Consider the following 23,684-nt stretch of genomic DNA (forward strand, 5'->3'; position numbering starts at 1 on the left):
CAACGCAAAACCAGCCATCGGTGAAACTGCACTTTTTTGGACGTTTTGTGGAGAAATAAACGGTTTACTCAACCCAGCTGGAGGAGGTTTCCATGGGAACCTGTCAGAAAACGTGTCTTATGAGAAAAGGGTGTGCGGAGGGGAATGTCCGAGTGTGTTTCCTGCATGAAACCGTGGAGATGTGGCTTGTTTGTGTAAGAAGTTACGCGAAGGAACCAGAACCTGCTCGGCGCAGAGCGAGGAAGGAAACGGATTTCATTCGTGCCGGATGGAAATGAGACACTTGAACGAGCCGAGGGAGTTTTCTGATCCCTAAAGGTCAGATCCACCAGAGCAGGACTCTGGGAGTGAAGGATCTCCGGCTCCAGAGGCCTCATTCGCACACGGCGGCTGCATCCCCAACATCTCTACACCAACGATACTACGGTCTTCTTCTACTACTCCTTCTTCTCCAACTCACTTCATATCCCCTCTCACGACATCTTCCTCATGACCTCCTGCCTGGCAGCTCCACCATGGTTGGGACATGAACAGAAAAATATTCATGTCCGAACCATCTCAGTCATCACTTTGGTCTCGGTCATACATGTCCTGCACCCCTGTGACAAATTCGTTTTTTCTTTGGGGTTTTCCCTTCAGGGGTCCCCACAGCGAATCCACCTTCTCCATCAAACCCTATTCTCTGGACCTTCCTCTCTCACACCAACTCACTTCATATCTTCTCTCACGACGTCCATCAATCTTCTCTTTGGTCTTCCTCACGACCTCCTGCCTGGCAGCTCCACCTTCAGCAACCTTCTACCCAGATCTTTACCATGGTTTGGACATGAACAGAAAAATATTCACGTCAGAACCATCTCAGTTATCACTTTGGTCTCGGTCATACATGTCCTGCACCCCTGTGACAAATTTGTCTATTCCTTTGGGCTTTTTCCTTCAGGTGTCTCCACAGCCAATCCACCTTCCCCATCTAACCCTGTTCTCTGGATCCTCCTCTCTCACACCAACTACCTTCATATCCTCTCTTATGACGTCCATCAATCTTCTCTTTGGTCTTCCAATAGACCTCCAATTCCAGCATCCTTCTACCAATATATTCACTATCCCAACCATCTCAGTCTATGTCCAGAACATCTAGCATGTGCCGTCCCTCTGATGGACTCATTCCTGATCCTCTCCATCCTGGTCACCCCCAAAGAGAACCTTGACATCTTCATCTCTGCCTCCTGTCGTTTGTCACAGTTTATAGAGCATATAGCATGGCTGTATGATACCACAATGTATCTTTAAAAAATCTGATGAGCCTCCGTGGCTCCTGATGTACAATCGGTTGAATTTCTTCCTTCCTAACGTCAAACTATAATGGGGAAGCAGAGCCTCCCCAACCCTCCCTCTCCAGGTGTAGCGTCTTATTTTTCCTTGGGAATGGATTTGAATACGGCTCGAGTTCATTCTCCAAGTGACCTTTCAGCTGCCTTCCCTCCACGGAAGCCACCTTTCCGGCCTTTTCATGTAGCAAAGCACTTTAGAGTAAAGACATTGTAGGAAAACAGGTTGAGGCAGGTTGGAATGGGAGAGGATAGAAGACTAGCAGCCAGAAGGAAAGGAAAGGTGGAGGAGACAGTGGTGAGATGCTCTACAAACTGTGACAATGACCAAAAGACAGGAAGCAGATCAGGAGGTCGCAGAGATGAAGATGCTGACACAGACTGAGATGGTTGGGATAGTGAATATATTGATAGACAAATGCTGGAATTGGAGGTCTAGAGGAAGACCAAAGAGAAGATCGATGGATGTCATAAGAGAGGATATGAAGTGAGTTGGTGTGAGAGAGGAGGATCCAGAGAACAGGGTTAGATGGAGAAGGTGGATTTGCTGTGGAGACCCCTGAAGGGAAAAGCCCAAAGGAAAAGAAGAATTTGTCCCAGGGGTGCAGGACATGTATGACCGCAAAAAAGTGATGATTAAGATGCATTGGACATGAACACTCCTCTGTTCATGTCCAATCCATGGTAAAGATCTGGGTGGAAGGTTGCTGAAGGTGGAGCTGCCAGGCAGGAGGTCTCGAAGAAGACCAAAGAGAAGATTGATGGACGTTGTGAAAGAGGACATGAAGGTAGTTGGTGTGAGAGAGGAGGATCCAGAGAACAGGGTTAGATGGAGAAGGTGGATTCCCCATGCAGAAGGGAAAAGCCCAAAGGAGAAGCAGAAGAAGATGATTAGAGTAAAACATTGTATGGCGCGGTAATGAATCCCGCCGCTCCTCCTCCCCTGCAGCCTCCTACATTTACACATTCCTTCATTACCGTCTCTCCCTGATGGTGGCCGAGCCATTTTGCGTTTAATTAAACATCGGCGCAGTCGTGGCCGACGCCGACCCTTCGCTCGTCATCTTCGCTTCCTCCCATCACCGTCGCGGCTCGACCTTCCCCTTCATTTCGTCTTGCGGACGGCACGGATCCGGAAGTAACACCCTTGCGTGATTCTGGGCCGTCGGATGTGCAGCCACATTAGCGCTTTAACAACATATCCAGAATCAAATAAGGCTGTTTAAATTAATTCCCTCCTGTTTTTCCTTCCTCCCGCCCGAGGCGTTCGCTCCTCTCCTCTGATTGGACGGCTCGGCTCGCGTCCCCAGACCTCCGGGACGGATGCCGGCCTCGTATCCATTAGCGACTGTTTGTCCCTTTCCGTAACAAATCCGTATTTTATTTGTCACGGAAGGGGGAACCGGACGTTCAAGATCGTCGATGAACCTCCTTTGGAACCTCCTTCCCAAGCAGGAAGTTCCTCAGTGGAGGTCCAAGCAGGGACCTTCTGGCCAGGAGGACCAAGCGCTCCGAACATACGGCCTCATTTGATACCAAGCGGGACCAGACCAGACACAAGAAGTAACTCGAAGTCCGAATGTTTCTTTTGTTTTTAAAGGAGAACAGATAAACGATGAAAATCTTTCTGTCATGAAAAAAATACATGATGAACAACCTGAGATTCATGAAGAAAAGTGTAATTTCAACAACAGTTGAAAGTTCTAGCTTCATAGCGGCACTGAAACTCTCCACATCCACATCGAGCATACAAGTTTCTTATTAACCTCAACCAACAAATAAGAAATGGTCCTTTTTTTTTGGGAAACCCTGCACTCCTTGTCCACTTTACCCTTTTTTAACAACGACAAAAGTGAACACGTTTCTTCTAACAAGAAGCAAAAACGTTATTTACAGACCCGGAAGCTGCATTGCTGCCACCTGCTGTAAGCTGTGAGTCACATGGTGTTTGTACCGTGTTGCTAACACTGACTAGCGCAGTGCAACCCTAGCAGACAATACAGGAACTGCATTTGTATCTAAAGAACTATTTAACGATTTTAATGAGTTTTTATGAATTGTAGAATTATCCCACGGGCCGGATCGGACCCCCCGGCGGTCCGATATCGGCCCGCGAGCCGTACGTTTGACACCCCTGGACTAAATGCTGGTCAACTCAGAGATAATCTCTCGCAGGGTTTTTCTGCTCTGTTACTCTTCTTCTCTGCAATGTTGTGATAAGAGTAGAAGAAGAAGGAGGAGGAGGAGGAGGAGGAGGAGGTTCCTCCGTGAACCTTCATGCTGAGAACGAGACTCGACGGCATTTTTGTGTCATTTGTAATTTAAAATAAAAAAATCAAGCGAGCGTAAACCGTCATGTGGATTTGAGAAATTAAACCAAACACCGCAGCAGCGACTTCCTGTCGTCTCTCCCTCTGTTCTTCCCGTCCTCCATCCATCCCTCCATCCCTCCATCCCTCCATCCCTCCATCCATCCATCCGTACCTTTCAGAAGGTCGGTTGCAGAAGGTCGGCTTCCCAACGCAACCACAGAAGACATGTTGTTGCTACAAGGACGGCGGCGAGCGCTCGGTGCACGAAAGCACAGGAGATGCTTATTAACCCACTCCAACACACAAGGCACGTCAGCGCGCACACACACACACACACATACACACACACACACACACACACACACATACACAGTGACCTCTTTGCCACTGACACCAAAAAAAGAGCTTATCAGACAAATAGAAACCTCTCTGGCTTTGTATACGTGTGTGTGTGTGTGTGTGTGTCAAACACGCTAATATCATAGAAGTAAGATTTATCTTCATGATTATTTCCCGCTGGTGCCGCCGCGGGTCTTCGGTCCGCCGAGACGGATCTGCAAGGCGTGAATCTCCAGCATCACCTCGCAGGGTGAAGCTAGTTAGCTTTCAGCTAACAGGAAGTCCTGTTCTTTTTTATATTAGCCATCAATTTGGCTCTTGGATCTAATCTACCTTCATCTCTGACACCACTTATATTTCATTATCTTTATCATCTCGTCTTTTTTTATGTATTTTTATTTATTTCTGTCCAGAACATTAAAGGGGTCGCCGGGATCCAAAAAGTTTTCTAACTCTGAATTATCTTTACTTTAAGCTAAACAACGCTAGTCTTCCACCTCCGAGGGCTAATTACAAATTATTATCATATTATTATAAATAAGGCGTTCCCTGATGACTCCCTGAAGAAATGCACGCCAGCAAAAACGTAAGAGCTTAAATTTTGACGTCAGGGTTGAGATGGAAGCGTCGCCATCCGTGAACGTGCACGGCTTCGGTCCATCAGTGCATGTATGTTTGAACATCTATGGGTCTGCTCAGGATGAACCTGTGAGGTTGAGGGAATTGTTGATGGATTCATCGCAATCGGATTTACAAACATACGAACCCCACAAGGAGCTAACTCACCCAAAAAAGAAGCTTTAGAGGAAGAGCTCCCCCTACCATGAGGCAGGAGACCTGCCTGCCTCACCTCGTGGCTCTTAGCGGCCGTTTTATGATCGCTCAGCACAAGAAACTAGTAACACACATCTGTTGTTGACAAAATGAAAACGTAGTTCATGTAGCAAAAGTATTTAAACATTTTAATACTGACATTCAGAGAGAGACAGCAGTCCGGTCTTAGTGCAGAGCAGTGCATAGTCTACGTTGAGGCTTAAAAGTCCTCAGCCTCACCTCAGGTCTCTACTGGGAATTTGAACAGTAAATGTGAAAATCCTGTCATTTTGGATAAAAAACAATGTCAAACTGGTGACGTTAAATGAAAAATACCTTTATAGAGCAAATCACTGATAAGTCATCGTCTTCTCCTTTGGGCTTTTCCCTTCAGGGTCTCCACAGCGAATCCACCTTGTCCATCTCACCCTATTCTCTGGATCCTCCTCTCTCACACAAACTCCCTTCATATGCTCTCTCACGACGTCCATACATCTTCTCTTTGGTCTTCCTCCAGACCTCCTGCCTGGCAGCTCCACCTTCAGGAACCTTCTACTCAGATCTCCACCACAGTTTAGACATGAACAGAGGAGTGTTCATGTCCAATCCATCTTAATCATCACTTTGTCTCGGTCATACATGTCCTGCACCCATGAGACAAATTCTTCTTTTCCTTTGGGCTTTTCCCTTCAGGTGATTCCACAGCGAATCCACCTTCTCCATCTAACCCTATTCTCTGGATCCTCCTCTCTCACACCAACTACCTTCATATCCTCTCTCATGACGTCCATCGATCCTCTCTTTGCTCTTCCTCTAGACCCCCAATTCCAGCATCCTTCTATCAATATATTCACTATCCCAACCATCTCAGTCCACAGCGAATATCCACAGGGGTCTCCACAGCGAATCCGCCTTCTCCATCTAACCCTGTTCTCTGGATCCTTCTCTCTCAGACCAACTACCTTCATATCCTCTCTCAAAACATCCCTCAAGCTTCTCTTTGGTCTTCCTCTAGACTTCCTGCCTGGCAGCTCCACCTTCAGGAACTTTCTTCCTAGATCTTCACCATGGTTTGGACATGAACCGAGGAGTGTTCATGTCCGAACCATCTTAATCATCACTTCGTCTCGGTCATACATGTCCTGCACCCCTGTGACAAATTCTTCTTTTCCTTTGGGCTTTTCCCTTCAGGTGACTCCACAGTGAATCCACCTTCTCCATCTCACCCTCTGCTCTGGATCCTCCTCTCTCTCACCAACTACCTTCACATCCTCTCTCACGACGTCCATACATCTTCTCTTTGGTCTTCCTCTAGACCTCAAATTCAAGCATCCGTCTATCAATACTTTTACTACCTGCTAGATCCCGTTTCTTTACCTCTTCCAAACTCCCTGTTGCTACTCATAAATATAATCATTCCATCTTTTTTTTTACATTTGACATTTTTTTTCTTTCCAAGATTGGCAAGTGAGGCACGGCTTCTCGCGCCTCCCCTGATTGCACCTCACCGGGACACACTGACTTCAGCGGTGATGAAAAATATAACTTTAAGCAGAATACCCACAATATTTGCAGAGTAATCGGTGATTGCATGAAAAGTACTTCCTTTAAGCGCCGTTACAAGTCGACTCCGCGGCGGTCGGACTTCTATTTCGGCGAAACCGGTGTTTTATGGCGTCTCATTCCCCTCGCGTCACGATGATACCGATACCCACGCGTTGTCACGGTTTTATTTTCATAGTATAACGACTCTATTCTACCTTCCCTCGCCGTCTGTCACCAGGGCGGCGTTCCCCTGCCGGGGGCGGCGCATTAACTGGAATGACTAATAAAGTAGAATGCGTCGTCTGGCGGGGATTGAAACCGGGGCGCTGGATGCTTCCCTCGTGTCGCTTTATTTTAGAAACAGCCCCGCGAGTGTGTGCAGCTGAGAGGCCGTGAATATCAGATCCAGCCCGCAGCTCCTGGAGTCCTACCAAGACCGCCGCTTAAGCATCCCTATTCTTCCCCTGCTCCCTCCCGCTGCTTTTTTAAACGTCTCGGTGTTTAAAAATAACAACGATGTCTCGGCCGCTCCGCACCCGAACCCCCCTTCCAAGGATCTTCTGGGATGGAAACTTCATGTGGTGCCATGAAGGGTTGAAGCCGCTCAGCTGCGGCTCGAACGTGTTTCGGTAATGAAAGCGTTTGAATTAAAAGGAAAACACATGAAGGCCTCTGCAGGGATCTGCTTCACGGATGAACGCCTCATCCTTTCACTCCTGAGCGAGCGAGCAAACAATCTCTATCCCTACCCGTCAATGTGTGTGTGTGCGTGTGTGTGTGTGTGTCTGCATTTACAACCTGCAATTGAAAGGATGATTTGTCGTATGCTTCTATATGATGTGTGACCAAGAGGGTGAGTGGTTTTAACTCTATGACGTGCCAATGAAGGGGTGAACAGTCCTATGTCTCTACTATGGGTGAAGAAGGGGGCGATACTTGTATGTCTCTAAATGACATGAGAATGAAAGAGTGAATGTTTTTTTTCTATAAATATGTATATATATGATCTGTGAATGAAAGGGTGAATGGTTGGATGTCTCTAATGGGTGACTGGGGGAGTGATAGTCGTATGTCTCTATGACGTGTCAATGAAGGGTTAATGATCGTATGTCTCTGTGGGTGAAGAAGGGGGCGATAGTTGTATGTCTCTATGACATTTGAATGAAAGGGTGAATGATTTTGTGCTATATATATGACATGGGATGAAAGGGTGAATGAGTTTATGTCTTCAATGCATGAAGAAGGGGGCGATACTTGTATGTCTCTAAATGACATGACAATGAAAGGCTGAATGGTTTTATTCTATATGTATGTATATATATATATATATATGATGTGTGAATGAAAGGGTGAATGGTCGTATGTCTCCAATGAGTGAACGCGGGAGTGATAGTTGCATGTATGCACTTCCTTCCCTTCGCTCTGGTTCTTCACCTGAGCTGTGAAGGTCTGAGGGAGGAACACCTCGCTTCCAACACAACCAAGAGTGTTAAAGAAATATAAGAAGATGTGCTGTGTGTGTTTGTGTCTTTTCTTTTTAAAAACGTTCAGTGGTGACTTTCTCACCAAGCTGTTATCCATTTGCATTCATTCATTCATTCATTCATTCTGTGAAAAAAATACAAATAAGGAGGGAAAAAAACACAGAAATGGCCGAAACACAAATCTGCAGAAAAACAGAAAAAATACACAAAAAACGCAGAAAAAATATACAAAAAATGCAGAAAAAATATACAAAAAACGCAGAAAAAATATACAAAAATGCAGAAATGGTAAGAACACAAATATACAGAAGACACAAAAATAGCAGAAACACAAACACACAAAAACAGACAAAATTCACAAAAAACAGAAATGAATACACTAAAATGCAGAAATGGTAGAGACACAAATACAGAAAAAACACAAAAAATACACAATACACCAAAAAAAAATGCACCAAAATGCAGAAAAAATATACAAAAAATGCAGAAAAAATGCTCAAAAATGCAGAAATGGTAGAAACACAATTACACAGAAAAACAGAAAAAACTACACAAAAAACGCAGAAAAAATATACAAAAAATGCAGAAAAAATATACAAAAAAATGCAGGAAAAATATACAAAAAAACGCAGAAAAAATACACAAAAATGCAGAAATGGTAAGAACACAAATACACAGAAAAACAGAAAAAACTACACAAAAAACACGGAAAGAAATAAACAAAAAATTGCAGAAAAAATATCCAAAAAATGCAGAAAAAATATCCAAAAAAGGCAGAAAATATATACAAAAAAACGCAGAAAAAATGCACAAAAACGCAGAAATTGTAGAAACACAAATGCACAAAAAACAAGAAAAACTACTCATTCATTCCTTCATGCATCCTCGGGGGTCATAGGTGGGGTTCACCCTGAAACTGTCCCCAAAAGGGAAGTACCAAGATTCACTCAATCATGTCAGGAGGAACCCTGGAGAACCCTGGAGAACGTCCACACGGAAGCTGTGGGAATCTAACCGCGGACCTGCCAAATAAAGGGGAGCCGCCGAATAAATCGAGCGACTCAGCGCAAAAAAAATGGCAAAAACAAATAAAGCGTCCGATGTGTCGTCCCGCGGCGATCCGCGGCAGCGTCCGGGCCGAGTGTTTGCTCTCCTGCGCCCACGCCGTCCGCATACATTACACGTGCATGGCTGCGTCTGCGTTTTCCCGCTCGTCGCCGTCACAAACATGTGTCTTATTAGTTCCGTGCCGTGTCCCCGTCACACGGCTGTCATCGTGATTGGTCGCCGCGCCGCAAAGGGGGGGGAGGTCGTTATCTAACGGGGTCCTCGGGGGGCGTTTTGTTCAAACGCCGACGGTCGCTGAATTCTAATTCTCAGGTTAAGATTCCGCGCGCGTCTCCGGTTTGATCCGGATCGGGACGAGGCGGGGGGAGGTCGCGGGTCCAGGGGAAGGGAAGTTTAATTCCCGGTGATCCGGTTCGAGGCGACGGATAAAAGGTTTAGAAAATACCGGATGAATTAAGGAAAGGTGCTTGTAAAGCCGGCGTCTGACCTCACGGGATGCTGCCGATCAACAACCTGGTGAGTCGTTTCCACCCCCGGGCTGTCGCTCCCATGAATCGTTCAGAGTTGTTTAAACCAAATACCCAAATTGCATTTTTGCATTTTGCTTCGACCATTTTTGTGTTTTTCGTGTAATTTTTTGTGTGTTTTTTTGTGCATTTTTTGTGTATTTCCTTGTTGTATTTTTTTCTTGTTTTTTGTGTAATTTTCCTGTGTTTTTTGTGTATTTTTCTTGTGTTGTTGTGTATTTTTTCTTGTTTTTTTGGGGGGTATTTTTCCTGTTTGTTTTTTAGTTCATTTGTCCTATGATTTTGCGTGTTTTTTCTGTGTTTTTTGTATATTTTTCCTTTTTTATGTATTTTTCCGGTGGTTTTTTGTATTACTTAATTTTTTTTTGTGTATTTTTTGTTTTTTTTTTGTGTATTTTTCCTATGCATTTGTGTGTATTTTTCTGTGTTTTTCGTGTATTTTTCGTGTATTTTTTGTGTATTTTTTGTGTATTTTTTGTGAATTTTTTTGTGCTTTTTTTGTATTTCCTTTCTTTTTGCGTCTTGTTTTTTTTGCATTTTTTCTTGTTTTTTTGTGTAATTTTTCTGTGTTTTTTTGTGTATTTTTCTTGTGTTTTTGTGTATTCTTGTTTTTTTTTGTGTATTTTTCCTGTGTTGATTTGAATTTTTTGTGGGTATTATTTGTTTTTTGGGAATTTTTCCTGTTTGTTTTTTAGTTCATTTTTCCTATGGTTTTGCATGTTTTTTCTGTGTTTTGTGTATTTTTCCTTCTTTATGTATTTTTCCAGTGTTTTTTTGTATTACTTAATTTTTTTCTGTGTATTTTTTGTTTTTTTGTGTATTTTTTCCAATTTTTTGGTGTATTTTTCCTATGCATTTGTGTGTATTTTTCTGTGTTTTTTTGTGAATTTTTTGTGGATTTCCTTTGTTTTTGTGTGTGTTTTTTTTTGTTGTATTTTTTCTTGTTTTTTTGTGTAATTTTCCTGCATTTTTCTGTGTATTTTTCTTGTGTTTTTGTGTATTTTTTCTTGTTTTTTTGGTGTATTTTTCCTGTGTTTTGAATTTTTTGTGGGTATTATTTGTTTTTTGGGTATTTTTCCTGTTTGTTTTTTAGTTCATTTTTCCTATGATTTTGTGTGTTTTTTGTGTATTTTTCCTTCTTTATGTATTTTTCAGTGTTTTTTTGTATTACTTAGTTTTTTGGTTTTTTTTTGTGTATTTTTTCCCATTTTTTTGTGTTTTTTGTTTTTATCATATTTTTTGGGGATATTTTTCCTGTGCTTTTGTTTTCTTTGTGTGTTTTTTTGGGATAGTTTTTGTATTTTTGGTGCATTTTTCCCTTCTTATTTGTATTTTTTTTCCCTGCACGGTGAGCAGTGCCGGTCAAAATGCAAAAATGATTCAGATCAGTGTAGAGTTTTTGGTAAAGCGCTGCAGACACTAGTTTACAGATTAACTCTCATTTTTGGTTTTGGTTCGCTAACAGAAGCGCTAACCAACCCTACAAAAAAAAAAAAAATCCTGATTTTCCCTTCGGTGTCCGTAAAGAAATGAAAGCAAACAATTTCATTTTCCAGCTCGGCATTTTGATAAAGATGTAAAGCCGATGTTAGAATTGTGAGCAGCTCGTTTCTATGGGAGGAAAACAAACTCTGAGCAGCTTGAACTTTTTTTTGCAACCAGACGTAAAAACTCGCGGAGGGTTACGCTTGTTTTCCAGATGACTGAAATTGATGAGTTACTTAGCGGGTTTAATTAGAAGTGATTCGCTTAGAGACTTGCGATATTATCAAGGAAGAGCTGCAAAAAAAAAAAAAAAAAAATCAATTTACGAAACGAGTGACTCCTGGAAATGTTGTATTTCCGCCCCCCTAGAAAAATGAGCGTTGAGAACTACGAGTCGCGATAATACGACACTTATCGGGGGGAAAACAAGCTCGGGGTTTGATTTCTCCAGAGATTTCTTGGGTTTATGCCTTCCTGATGTATTTACGCTGCTGCATCCTCCCCCCTGGTTACTGCCACTGTCCTTTCTGTGTGTGTGTGTGTGTGTGTGTGTGTGACAGGTGTGCAGCAATGAGGTGGCCATCCATCAAGATTCATCCAATCCTAAAGGACACATCACCAGCGTACACTCATTTCCTCTCCGTACCCTGAAAAGACATCCCTCCTGCTTGGAACTCGTCATCCGGACCAAAGACGAACGTCTGCGAAGCTTATTTCATGAATCGTGTTTAACCGAGTGTGTGCTCAACAAGCCGCCACCTGAGCCGGCTTTACCTGATGAACGATCATGCGGAAATGTAAACATCGCGGGGAAGCATGTGGGGTAGGGGTTGAGCGGCGGTTAGCAAGAAGGTCGCTCAGATGGATTCCATCTGAGGGCCTCGTGGAGTCCCTCCAGGTTCCTCCCACAGTCCAAAAATACGAGACTCACTGGAGGCTCTGGACAGCCCGGATGTATGAGGAAGGGGGTGCATACTTGTATGCTCGTATGTGGACCTGCGAAGGATCTGGGGTGAACACCCGCGACAAAGAGGGCAAGATGGAGGGCGGTGTAGCGAACGGATGGGTCGGAGCTCCGTCTCAGAACCGAAGATCCCTGGCCGTCAAGCTCTTCCAAGCTTAGCTAGTGCCGTCGGGCAAGAACACTGACCCGCTGACCGCTCCCGATCCAGAAACATGAAGAGCCGAGCTTCGCCACATGTAAGCGCGACCTCTTTAGCTGAAGCGTACGTTCCTCGTCGAACCATAGGTGGACTATCTGGTTCATTATTCAGAGCTGACCTGTGTCACCAAGCAAAGGAAGTAGGTTGAGCAAGTTGTGCTGGAGAGCGAGGCCTCACTTACGCCGGCCTCATTGTTTCCCCCGTCTTTACTCGCCCTTTTCTCTCCGGAGCAGAGCGGTAAATCCTTTTAGGGTTTCGGCCTCCGGACACGTTTGCTCGATTTGCCTTCAAATCGTGTTAGTTGGCATAGAAACACCGTTAGCGCCGCTTCTCACCGAAGGCGGCGGTGGAAGACGGGGCGAAATCACAACACCGGGTGACGCCGTTAGCCGAAGATTCTTCTTTTTAGGTCGAAGTTAGCGTTGTTTTGCAGCCTGTACGATAACCCCCTCCGACAACCCCCGCAATCTGCTCTGCTGAACTGGAGTGTGAAATACGAGCAGCTTGACTACACCTGCTGTTTACGCCTTCTGTCCCTCCGAACCGTCCTCGTACCGCTTCCTCTTCTCCCTCCCTACGGGCCGCGGGATAGGAAATAAACGAATAAAACCAAGGATGACGGGCGATTTCGATTTTGCGGCGTCCAGACAGGGAAGAGCCGGCGGTTTAGGTTGTCATACATTTGTCATCGTCAGCAACAGCGCCATGCATTGCTCACCGCTCCTGGTGTTGAGGTGCATGAGGTGATTCATTCATCCATTATCCATACCGCGTGTCCTGCGCGCCGGGACCGATGCGGCGCGGCTAGATTTTCAAAATGATGCATAGAACATCGATCCGTTCGTTTCCGATGCCGCTTTTTTTGGGCGCGGCACGAGCTCGGAGAGTCCCGTCGAGTCAGTCGGTCAGTGCCCTGGACCCAGATGCACTTGTCTCGTGGCCTTGTTTCAGAAAAAAACAAGAGGCGGAGTGATGTCAAAGTAGGAAATAGCACGTCCAGCCTCCGTTTAAAGTAGATTAAACTCCACTCATTGATGTCAAGGGGAAAAAGGAATCAGGATGTCAATTGCTGGGGATTGGGATTGTGATCTGCGGAACCGGGACGACATCAAGGGATGGCTGTGACCCTGAAACAGGGTCAGAGTGATTCGCAGGACATAGTGGGCGTATCCAACAAGGAGCACGGAAAATACTAGATATCGACGGTCCTGTGATGGACTGGTCCCGGGCGAACGCCGCCTCTCGCACAACCGCTGGGACTGCTGAGACTCACTGGAGGCTCAAAATTCCCCAGGTGCATGAGGAAGAGGGTGCATACTTGTATGCCCGTATGTGGATGCGCGATGGATCCGGGGTGAACCAGCCACTCGGCCAATCACAGCTGGGTTGCCCTCCAACCCGAGGGCAGGATGACGAATGAATGAAAGATCCCTAAGAAATGTTCTTGAAACACCCCTAACACCACCGATGTGAAGCATTCTTTCACAGCGCAAGGAGCTACTCTGGACTCAAAGGACCAGCGGCGTCTCCTAGATGCCCCTGCAACTCACCCCGTCTCCGAGGCTGAGTCTGACTGACAGGGCGAGCAAATTCATCTCCGTCCTCGCTCTCTCGCTCACGGCCTTAAACTTTGCGACCAAAAGAGGAGCATGAATTGGAGCATAAACGCGGTGAAAAGTTGAGAGCATCGCCTTCTGGATCAGCTCTGTCTCCACCACAGTGGACCAAAGCATCATTGGCCCGCTCCTCCGATTCACGCTTCGCAGGAAGCAAGTTGAGAAGCAGACCGAGTTGGAAACCTGTGTGCGATGAGCATACCGAGCACTAGGGAAACGTAAGGAATCGCCATGCGCCCCGAGGTAGCCTAACAATTACAAGAGAAAAATGCTAACCCGAGGAGAAGACGGAGGATACGTAAGCGCCGCTTACGGTCCAAAGACATACGCCAATCCACTTTCGTGCCTCGCCATAGTTGTGACAAGAGGATGAGTAAGTCGCGGAGTGTCCTGCGTGGACGGTCGGCATGACCCCCTTTTTGCCGCACTACTTGTATGCTCGGGGGTGGGGGGAGCTTCGCTGCGAATCAATTTAAAGTTCCGAGTGAAGAAACATCTGTACCCCGGTCGGAGAGAAAGCCTCCCAGAATGTCGATCTGCTTCTGCAGAATCGGGGGGGTCACTGACTCCCTCCTGCACAAATGGAACGACTCTACGGGAATGACTCAGCTAATGGAAAAGTTAGCAGAAACATCTTGTTGGAGGTAATGATCATCGGTAATGGCTTTTCTTTGGTTACATGAATCAGAGCGTCGCGCGCCGGCTCGACGTCCTCAAAAACCCGAGAAGGAAGCGACGCTTGGCATCGTGAGCCCGGTTTAACAAACACAAATATAACATCTTGGATGTGTGAGCTCCCCGGTTTTTTTTCCGGGCGGGTTGTGAGAGTCTTTTCTCCGGGGGATTTTTTTGCTTTGAGCCAAAGCTGAAATGTTAACAGAGAAAGTATCACGAGGAGGATTTCCTGCGCTTCCATATGGTTCGATGAGATGCGGGAGCGAGCGGAGACGTTCACAGCTGGAGAGTAAAAGCTGCCAGGGAAGCGGCTTATAGACCAACACAATGGGGAGAGGAAGGGCCCCGGAGCTACATCCACCAGATTAGGTAATAATGCAAACGGAGCCTGGAGGGAATCTGGGGCTTTGGAAACACATGCAATATTAACAAATGCGCTGTGAATTCGTCAAAGAGTCCAAAAAACGCGACGGATGCCGGAGGGAACTCAGTTCAGGTGCAGAAGTACAGGTGCGGTATGAACTCCCACCGCCCGCTAAAGGCCAGGTAAACATCTCTTCAGCTTCTCCTGCTGTTTAGCCGAACATCTAACCCTCTCCTCTGCAACCTCCTGGTCAGGTTCCAACTTCAGTATCCTTCTACTCGGATCGTCAACCACCCCTCCTCCGGCCAGGTCTCCAAACTATCAGAGTCCGACTCCAGAACGTCTAGCAAGTGGACTCGTTCCCGATCACCTCCGTCCTCCACATCTTCAGCTACAATCTCAAGCGCTTTGAGGTTTGAGGCCAGAACATCCTGGACCGTCGTGGACATCAACGAGGTCAAACACGTCCTCGTGCAGCCGAAGGGTTCGCGGAAAACACCGCAGGTTCAAGATTCACCCAAAGGTTTCCCTTGATTTGCGCTTTTCATCTCGACTTCACTTGGCGATCGGCGATGAACCTTTGACTTGTTTTCAGCCTTCACGCCGCGGCTAGTTGACTGCAATCACAGTCAGACGTTCATCCAAGCGCTTCACATTTGCCCGCCGGGTGGAGGCAGAAGCTGCAGACCAGCATCTCGCAGTGAAGGCGGTCAGTGAAGGTTCTTCTAGACCAGGGGTCGGCAACCCGCGGCTCCGGAAAATAAATTTTAAATATTCAATTGAAGTGTATTTCATTTGTGTTAATTCCTTTTTTTTAACTTTTAGTTCTAAGTTGGAAGATTATTGTGATCTTGAAATATTAAATCAAATTATTATTTTTCGCCGCTCAAAATAACGTCACACTCGCGGAAGCCGGTAAAGTCCAGATTTGCAGATGCTGTGCGCAGAAGTTCAGGAGCAGAAGTCCCATAAACCAGGTAAAATAAATATTTATGGAGATATTTTGCAAATATTTATTTTTTATTGTTTACTGACGCAGTGATTTTTTTCCCGATTTATTTTTAATATTCAGGTCAAGGCTCCGCTACACGCTCTGAAAGCCCAAAGCTCAAAATGAGTTCATGACATAAATAAAATGTAATTTTCTCCGTAATACTTTGTGAATTTCAGAAGCAACACACTTGTTTATACAAAGCGTAAAGGTAATAAAAAGCAATATATACAGCGGTACCTTTATTTTAGACGTCAAAAAGTAATTGCGGCTCCCGGTGTTTTCTTTTCCGAGGAATCCGGGTCCAAATGGCTCTTTGGATGTTAAAGGTTGCCGCCCCCTGGTTTAGAGAGCTTCGCTTCGTTGAGAAAAACCCAATTCCTGACCTGATGGTCGGACAGATTAAATGTCCCGCTTCGTAAGACGTGATTATACCGGACGAACTGCAACATGTTGCCATGCCGGGCGTGAAACGGGGACGCTTCGGTTTCCGTCCTTGCGATTCCCGTTTGGCCGACACCTTCTGGGAGGGTGAAGATGAAATACTGGATTTAAGCAAAGCACCAGGAGGACGGGGTTTAAAAGTTCTGCAGGAGGAAAAAGTGTCAGGTCGTTACTGATATAAGATATCTGCAAAGTGATCGGAGGCTAAATTTGGGCCGAGCTTTTTCCAGCTAATTCCTGTATTCATTAAAAAGCAGTTCCGGCACAGAAAGGCAGTGATGTATTCAACAGTCCGGCCTCTCGCTAAACGCTCGGATCTTCTCATTGGTTCTTTTCTCCAACTCGGAGGCGAAGCAACGAAAATCCCATTTTTATCCGTGAGTCACTGCTAACCCTACAATCCTATTTTTGCCATTTGCAATCTCCATACCAACTACCTTCATATCTCACGACGTCCATCCATCTTCTCTTTGGTCTTTCTCAGGACCTCCTGCCCGGCAGCTCCACCTTCAGAAAGCTACTCGGATCTTCTCCATGGTCCTCTTCACCAGAGGAGTGTTCATGTTCAAATGTCCAAACATCTCAGTCATACATGTCCTGCACCCCTATGACAAATTCTTCTTCTCCTTTGGGCTTTTCCCTTCAGGGGTCTCTACAGCAAATCCACCTTCTCCATCCAACCCTGTTTTCTCTCGTTCCTCCTCTCTCACACCAACTCACGACGTCCATCAATCTTCTCTTTGGTCTCCTCAAGACCTCCAATTCCAGCACCTGTCGACCAATCCATTCACCATCCCGACCATCTCAGTCTCTGTCCAGAACATCTACCACGTGCCCTCTGATGGACTCCTTCCTGATCATCTCCATCCTGGTCGCTCCCAAAGAGAACCTCGACATCTTCATCTCTGCAACCTCTAGTTCTGCCTCCTGCCTTTGGGTCATTGTCTGTTTGTAGATCATCTCACCACCATCTCCTCCACCTTTCCTTTCATTCAGGCTGCTCGTCTTCTATCTCTTGGTACCCCTGACACTTTTCTCCACCCATTCCAACCTCTTTGGACCAGCTTCTTTATCTCTTTTCCACACTCTCCTACAATCTGGACTGTTGACCCTGAGTACTTGAACTCCTCCACCATCTTGATCTCCACTCCCTGCAGCCTCACCGTTCCACCAGAGTTCCTCTCATTCACACACATGGTCCCTGCTGAGATCACGCTTCACACTGGACTCCACATTCACAGTGATGGCACCCAGGAGGAACATCTGCTCCAGCAACTGAAAAGCGAAGGCCCCCTTCAGGTCTCCATACGGGTGCCGTCCCATCAAGAACTCCACCACAAGCTACCACTTGATCCCGAACACAGCTTTGCTTTGTCTTCGGTGCGTTTTCGCATAGCAAGCGTAGATCTCGCGTAATCTCGGCATGCTAAGGTCGGAGCGGAGCTGCGGTGTGCCGAGAACCCGAGGCAACTCCGGACATTGGCATTCAACTCAGACCTCGAGTGTTCTGCCCTCAGGCGAGGCACTTAACCTGCGCTCAACCTCCGCCGTCTCAGCGCGATGAGAGGCAACGCGTTTGACGGACCAATAAATCATAGCATTAATAACAACTCGGGGGTGCGGGACAGCGGGCAAACACTCCGCTGCATCAGACGCTTACCTGACAAGCTGCTCGGGTCATACCAGACACTTCTGAACAACGAAAGGAGCTGCTCGGGTCGGGACCAAAGCGGGGAGATACTTTGAGACGGGAGTATGTAAGACTGACGTTCGATGTCATTAGATGTGCTCTTAACAAAAGGGTGAAGATCCGGGTTTCTCTAGGTTCTCCACGATTGACCCGGGCCGTTCTTCTGAAGTGCTCCTGAAGTGCTCATCCTGTCCACTCAGCGTCTTCATCTCGACCTCCTCCTCCCGTCTTCTGGTCAGAGCCACCACCGTCTGACCGTCCAGAAGATGTACACCTTTCTCTTGACCCTTGCTGGTGGTCTTCTGTCATGGATAACCCTGTGACAGTCTTCTCCAGCAGTTGACCCAAAACATCTGAACTCCTACACCTTCCTCAACTCCTTCCCTTGCATTCCTCTTCCTCACAGACATGTATTCGGTCTTACTGTGGCTCACCTCCTGGAGCATACCTCCACCTCTCGAGTTGTTCCTCCATGGATTGCAATGTCACCTTCAAGCATGGAGATCCATGTCTGACCTTCTCCGACAGCCTGTCCATCACCGCAGCAACAAGAACGGGACCAGGAGCAGTCCTTGATCGGTCCCAGGTGCACCTGGAGCCCACCTGAAACTCCGACTGCAGCGGGCATACATGTCCCGCACCAGTCTAACATACTTCTTTGCAACTCCCGCTGCACACTTTTATGAAACCCACAAAGACACAACGAAGCTCCTGACCTTCACTGACCTTCTCCATCAGCACTCTCAAAGCAAAACCTGGCATCTGTGGTGCCGCTCCTCTAAACCTAGCTTCATTGTGAGGCTCATCACCTTTCCACTCCCTGTACCTGCTGCAGAAGCTCTGAGCATCACCCAAAGAACCTCCGCTAACTGTCCAAGGTCCGCGGAGAGAAACACGCTGGACTTTTTTTTTTGTTGAGCATCTCAACTTTATTCCTGTCATAACACATTTAAACTCTGCGGCTTCACCGGCTCTTCCTGCCGACGCAGCAGCGGTCGCTTATCTGCTGACCTGGACGATGCAGCCGGCGCAGAATGAAGGTTCTTCGCAAACACGTCCGGTAATAGTGACTTTCCATCGTGGCACGATTCGATTTAACATTCTATCGATCACTTCGAACCCCTCCTCCTCCCCATCTCATCTCCACCGCTGTGTCTTCTCCCTCCATCTAAGCATCTTCTGCAGGAGAATCCACCCCCTCCACACAAGGACACGTCATGTGGAGTTTCAGCTTTGCCGTTTTTTTGCATAAATGTTTTACTTTTCCGTTTGAGTCGACATGAAGCCCATTCATTTGCTTCGGACACCTTTTGGCGCTTTCATTCCAGCTTTGTTTAGATATTTTCCTTCTTTCTGAGCACCGTATTTCCCGCTTCTTTTTTTTCCCCCACGCTTTCAACAACGATGCGGCTGATTTATGGATTTTTTTAGGGGAGCTAACGAGCTACACGTCGCCGAAACATTTAGCCAGGTAACATCGGATCGATGAAACGTGAAATTCTGAGGTCGTTCCGACACCGAGGAAGACGACTTTAACGGTTTCAGTGAGCAGAAGGAAGAACAAGAGGACAAAGCGGGGATGGACTTTTCCTTGTCTTATTTATTATTCATCTTTTTCATCAGCCGTGTTACAACCAGCGTTCAGAAAAAAAAGCATTGCCAGTATTGGTGGATGTTACCGCGATGTATTTCATTATATATGTACACAGATTCATTTAGTTCTTGTTAGCAGGTGCGGCTTATATTCAGGCGCGCCTAATAGTCCAGAAATGATGCTAACTTTCTTTCCAATAATCCTATAATTAGCTGTTGATCAGATGGCGGGTTGAAGTTCACTCCATGTTTTGTCAACGTGATGTTGCTGAATTCCAGCGCAGAAATTCAAATGAAAACATCAAAATGTTACTGTTTTTAATGTTTCCAAGCTGTTTGGGGAAGCTGCCATTCAACCTTTCCTTGTACCGTGATGTGACCGAGGTGTTTCTCACATGGAGGTAATGGAAGCTCTGTTCCATTATACATCCGTGCTCAGGGTGTGCATTAGCATGGCTCCCTAGCATCTAGCTAAGATAGCATCTGTTAGCCTCAGATAGCCTCTGAAATGACATCGGCGCCGGAGCTCCGGAGCCTCTTTGCAAGGACGCTCCGTGGACCTTCTTCACACTGCGGCTAGGCTACATGTTCATCCAGACCGCTACTGCACGGAAGTTCGACATCATGTACCTGCATTGTTCACGATGCAATTCATTTGTCATCAAAATTTGTCAAAACACACACACACACACACACACACACGGATCATTTTCCATGCCAATGTAACGGGATGGTAATCCACTTCCACGCCTTCATGCTGCTTACGTGTAAAATACACGAGTCGCGTGTTTCCTTACAAGCCCGCTTTTACTCAAAATTTCCGAGATATTTTGTTGGTATTTGTGCATTTTAATTTGCAAAACTGGTGTTTGTTAAATATATATTTTCAGGTACAGATGGAAAAATTGGAATATTTATTTCATGTCTTGACGGACGATGAAAAACCACAATCATTGTCCCGGAAAATTTGATAAAAGAAATAAAGGATATTTTGGCCAGAAATGTTAGGTTTAAGAAAAGTAAGTTCATTTCTATGCGCCACATAATTCATTGGGCCTCCTTTTGCATGAATTGCTGCATGAAGTCCGGATCATACAGAAATAAAAGCTTGAAATATTTCCCGTCATGTTTCATGAATCTATACAACAAAAGGCAAAGTCCGGCCCGCGAGCCAAATGTGGCCCTTGTTCATATTTCCAGCGGTCCGAAGCCTCTGTTGGAGAATCAGTACTTTGCAGCTGCCAGACTGTTGACCACAGTACGAAACACAATGCTGTTCTTCTCCTTTGGGCTTTTCCCTTCAGGAGTTTCCACAGCCAATCCACTTTCTCCATCTAACCCTATTCTCTGTGTCCTCTCTCACACAAACTACCTTCATATCCTCTCTCATGACGTCCATCCATCTTCTCTTTGGTCTTCCTCTAGACTTCCTACCTGGCAGCTCCACACCCAGAAACCTTCTACCCAGAGCGTCACCATGGTTTGGACATGAACAGAGGAGTGTTCATGTCCAAACCATCTTAATCGTCACTTTGTCTCGGTCATACATGTCCTGTACCCCTGTGACCAATTCTTCTTTTCTTTTGAGCTGTTCCCTTCAGGAGTATCCAAAGGGAATCCACCTTCTCCATCTAACCCTGTTCTCTGGATCCTCCTCTCTCACACCAACTACCTTCAAATACTCTCTCACGACGTCCATCGATCTTCTCTTTAGTCTTCTTCCAGACCTCCAATTCCAGCATCCGTCTACCAATGTATTCACTATCCCGACCATCTCAGTCCATGTCCAGAACGTAAAACATGAGCCATTCCTCTGATGGACTCATTCCTGATCCTCTCCACCCTGGTCGCTCCCAAAGAGAACCTCGACATCTTCATCTCTGCAACCTCCTGCTCTGCCTCCTGTCTTTTGGTCATTGTCTCTGTTTGCAGACCATCTCACCACCGTCTCCTCCACCTGTCCTTTCCTTCTGACTGATGTTCTTCTATCTCTTTGTATCCCTGACACTTTTTTTCATCCATTCAAGCCTACTTGAACCCGTCACTTTATCTCTTTTCCACACTCTTCTGCTCTCTGGACTGTTGACCCCAAGTACCTCAAATCCTCCAGCTTCTTGATCTCCACTCCCTGTAGCCTCACCATTCCACCGGAGTTCCTCTCATTCACACACATATATTCTGTCTTGCTGCAACTAACCTTACATCGTCTCATTTCCAGAGCATACCTCCACCTCTCTAGATGTTTCTCTACTTGTTCTCTGCTCTCACAACAGATCACAATGTCATCATGGTCCATGGAGATTCCTGTCTAACCTCATCTGTCAGCCTGTCCATCATCACTGCAAACAAGAAGGGGCTCAGAGCTGATCCCTGATGGAGTCCCACCTCCACTTTGAACTTCTCTGTTACCCCTACAGCACACCGCACAACTGTCTCACAGCGAGCATACATGTCCTGCACCAGTCTGACATACTTCTCTGCCACTCCAGACTTCTTCATACAATACCAGAGCTCCTGTCTGAACTATTTTATATCTCACCAGAAGATGGCAGCCGACCTGTGACCAGACTTTCACTATGCCAAAGTTTGACCCCTTGTCACGAGGGTCAAAGGGCATCGTGTGACCCTTTCCGGCCCGTTTCAAAAATGGCGATTGTAACTGACAAAAAGGAACCTTGACAGCGAGGGCCGCCGATTTCAGGAGAAGCTGAAATTGGATTATTTTTCCACTGAAACACGAAACAACCGTGTGTGTCTAATATGACTTTGTCTGCTTTTGAGGAATTCAACATCAAAAGGCAAACTGCTAACTTCAACAAGCTAACTGTGAGCATGGCGGATCGCCTGCCTCGGGGATTGGACCGCCAACCGGTTACTCCGAGCGGGGATTCAAGAGGATTTCCTGCTCCTCCCTTAAGGGGTGAAGCACACACACACACACACACACACACACACACACACACACACACACACACACACACACACACACACCGCGCCAAGCTAGCGCTGCAACCCTTTTCCACGCTGCTCGCTCGCTGTAAAATACATGAGGTGTGTGTTTCCCGACAGGCAGAACATGTAAACACACACCTCTGCGTCGTTGCCGACGACGCAACACACTCCGGCCTCAAGTGGCTAATTCCAGGTTTCGGACTCGTCTGGACGAACACGATGTGTGTCACGTTTGACGGTTGAAGCGACGATATGGCCAGAAGGTGTTTCTCTGGAGCAGAAGATGCTCCTTCTGCTCTTCAGGAAGAGGAAGTTAGATTATCTACCGTCATTTCCGGGATTGTAAAACGCTACTTTTTCCACATGCCTCAAACAACCATTCGGCTAATTTATGTTTTTTTTGAGCTAACATGCTTCGCGCCGCAAAAAGATTTAGCCCGGTCACATCAGATCAATGAAACAAGCGTGAAATTCTGAGGCTTTGGAAGGTCAGGACACAGTAGGAAAAAGCAGGGATGGATGGATGAACTTTTCCTTTTCTTATTTATTATTCATCTTTTTCATCAGACGTGTTAAGAAAAAGCATTTCCAGTACGTGGATGTCACCGATACGTATTTAATTAAAAGTGTGTAAATATCTTGGACGCCTGCGGCTTATAGGCTGGTGTAGCCTGTATATGTACACATAGATTTATTTAGTTATATTTATTGATATTTTATTTACTTTTATTTAGTGACAAATGCAGCTTACTTATGGACACAGGTTTATTTAGTTATTAATATTTTATTTCTTTGTTATATCTACATTTTATTTACTTTTATTTATAGACAAGCTTGGCCTAAATCTATATATATATATATGTATATGTACACACACAGATTTATTTTGTTTTAATTCAGATTTTATTTATATCGATATTTTTTTTTACTTAGACAAGTGGGGCTTATATATGTACACATAGGCTAATTTAGTTATTTTATTAATATTTTATATTTTATTTACTTTTATTTAGTGACAAATGCGGCCTATTTATGTACACATAGATCTATTTAGTTATTAATATTTTATTTCTTTGTTATATTTATATTTTATTTACTTTTATTTATATTCATTTATAGACAAGCGTGGCCTATATATATATGCACACAGATTTATTTTGTTTCAAGATTTTATTTATATTTATATATTTTTTTATTTATGACAAGTGTGGCCTATATACGTACACATAGGCTAATTTAGTTATTATTTTATATACTTTTATTTATTGACAAGTGCGGCCTATTTATGTACATAA

The 23,684-nt window shown here is 45.5% G+C and overlaps 1 protein-coding gene across 2 annotated transcripts in view; it reads right to left on the reverse strand.

The window, feature by feature from the left end:
* gabbr1b (gamma-aminobutyric acid (GABA) B receptor, 1b) overlaps positions 1-23,684 on the reverse strand; it is a 170,534-nt gene that overhangs the window by 79,077 nt on the left and 67,773 nt on the right. The gene's annotated exons all lie outside the window — the stretch shown is intronic.

The sequence above is a fragment of the Fistularia commersonii genome, chromosome 30 (assembly GCF_037954325.1).
Source record: "Fistularia commersonii isolate RoL2024-O1a breed Wild chromosome 30, RoL_Fcom_v1.0, whole genome shotgun sequence".
In the NCBI taxonomy this organism is placed as follows: Eukaryota; Metazoa; Chordata; class Actinopteri; order Syngnathiformes; family Fistulariidae; genus Fistularia; species Fistularia commersonii.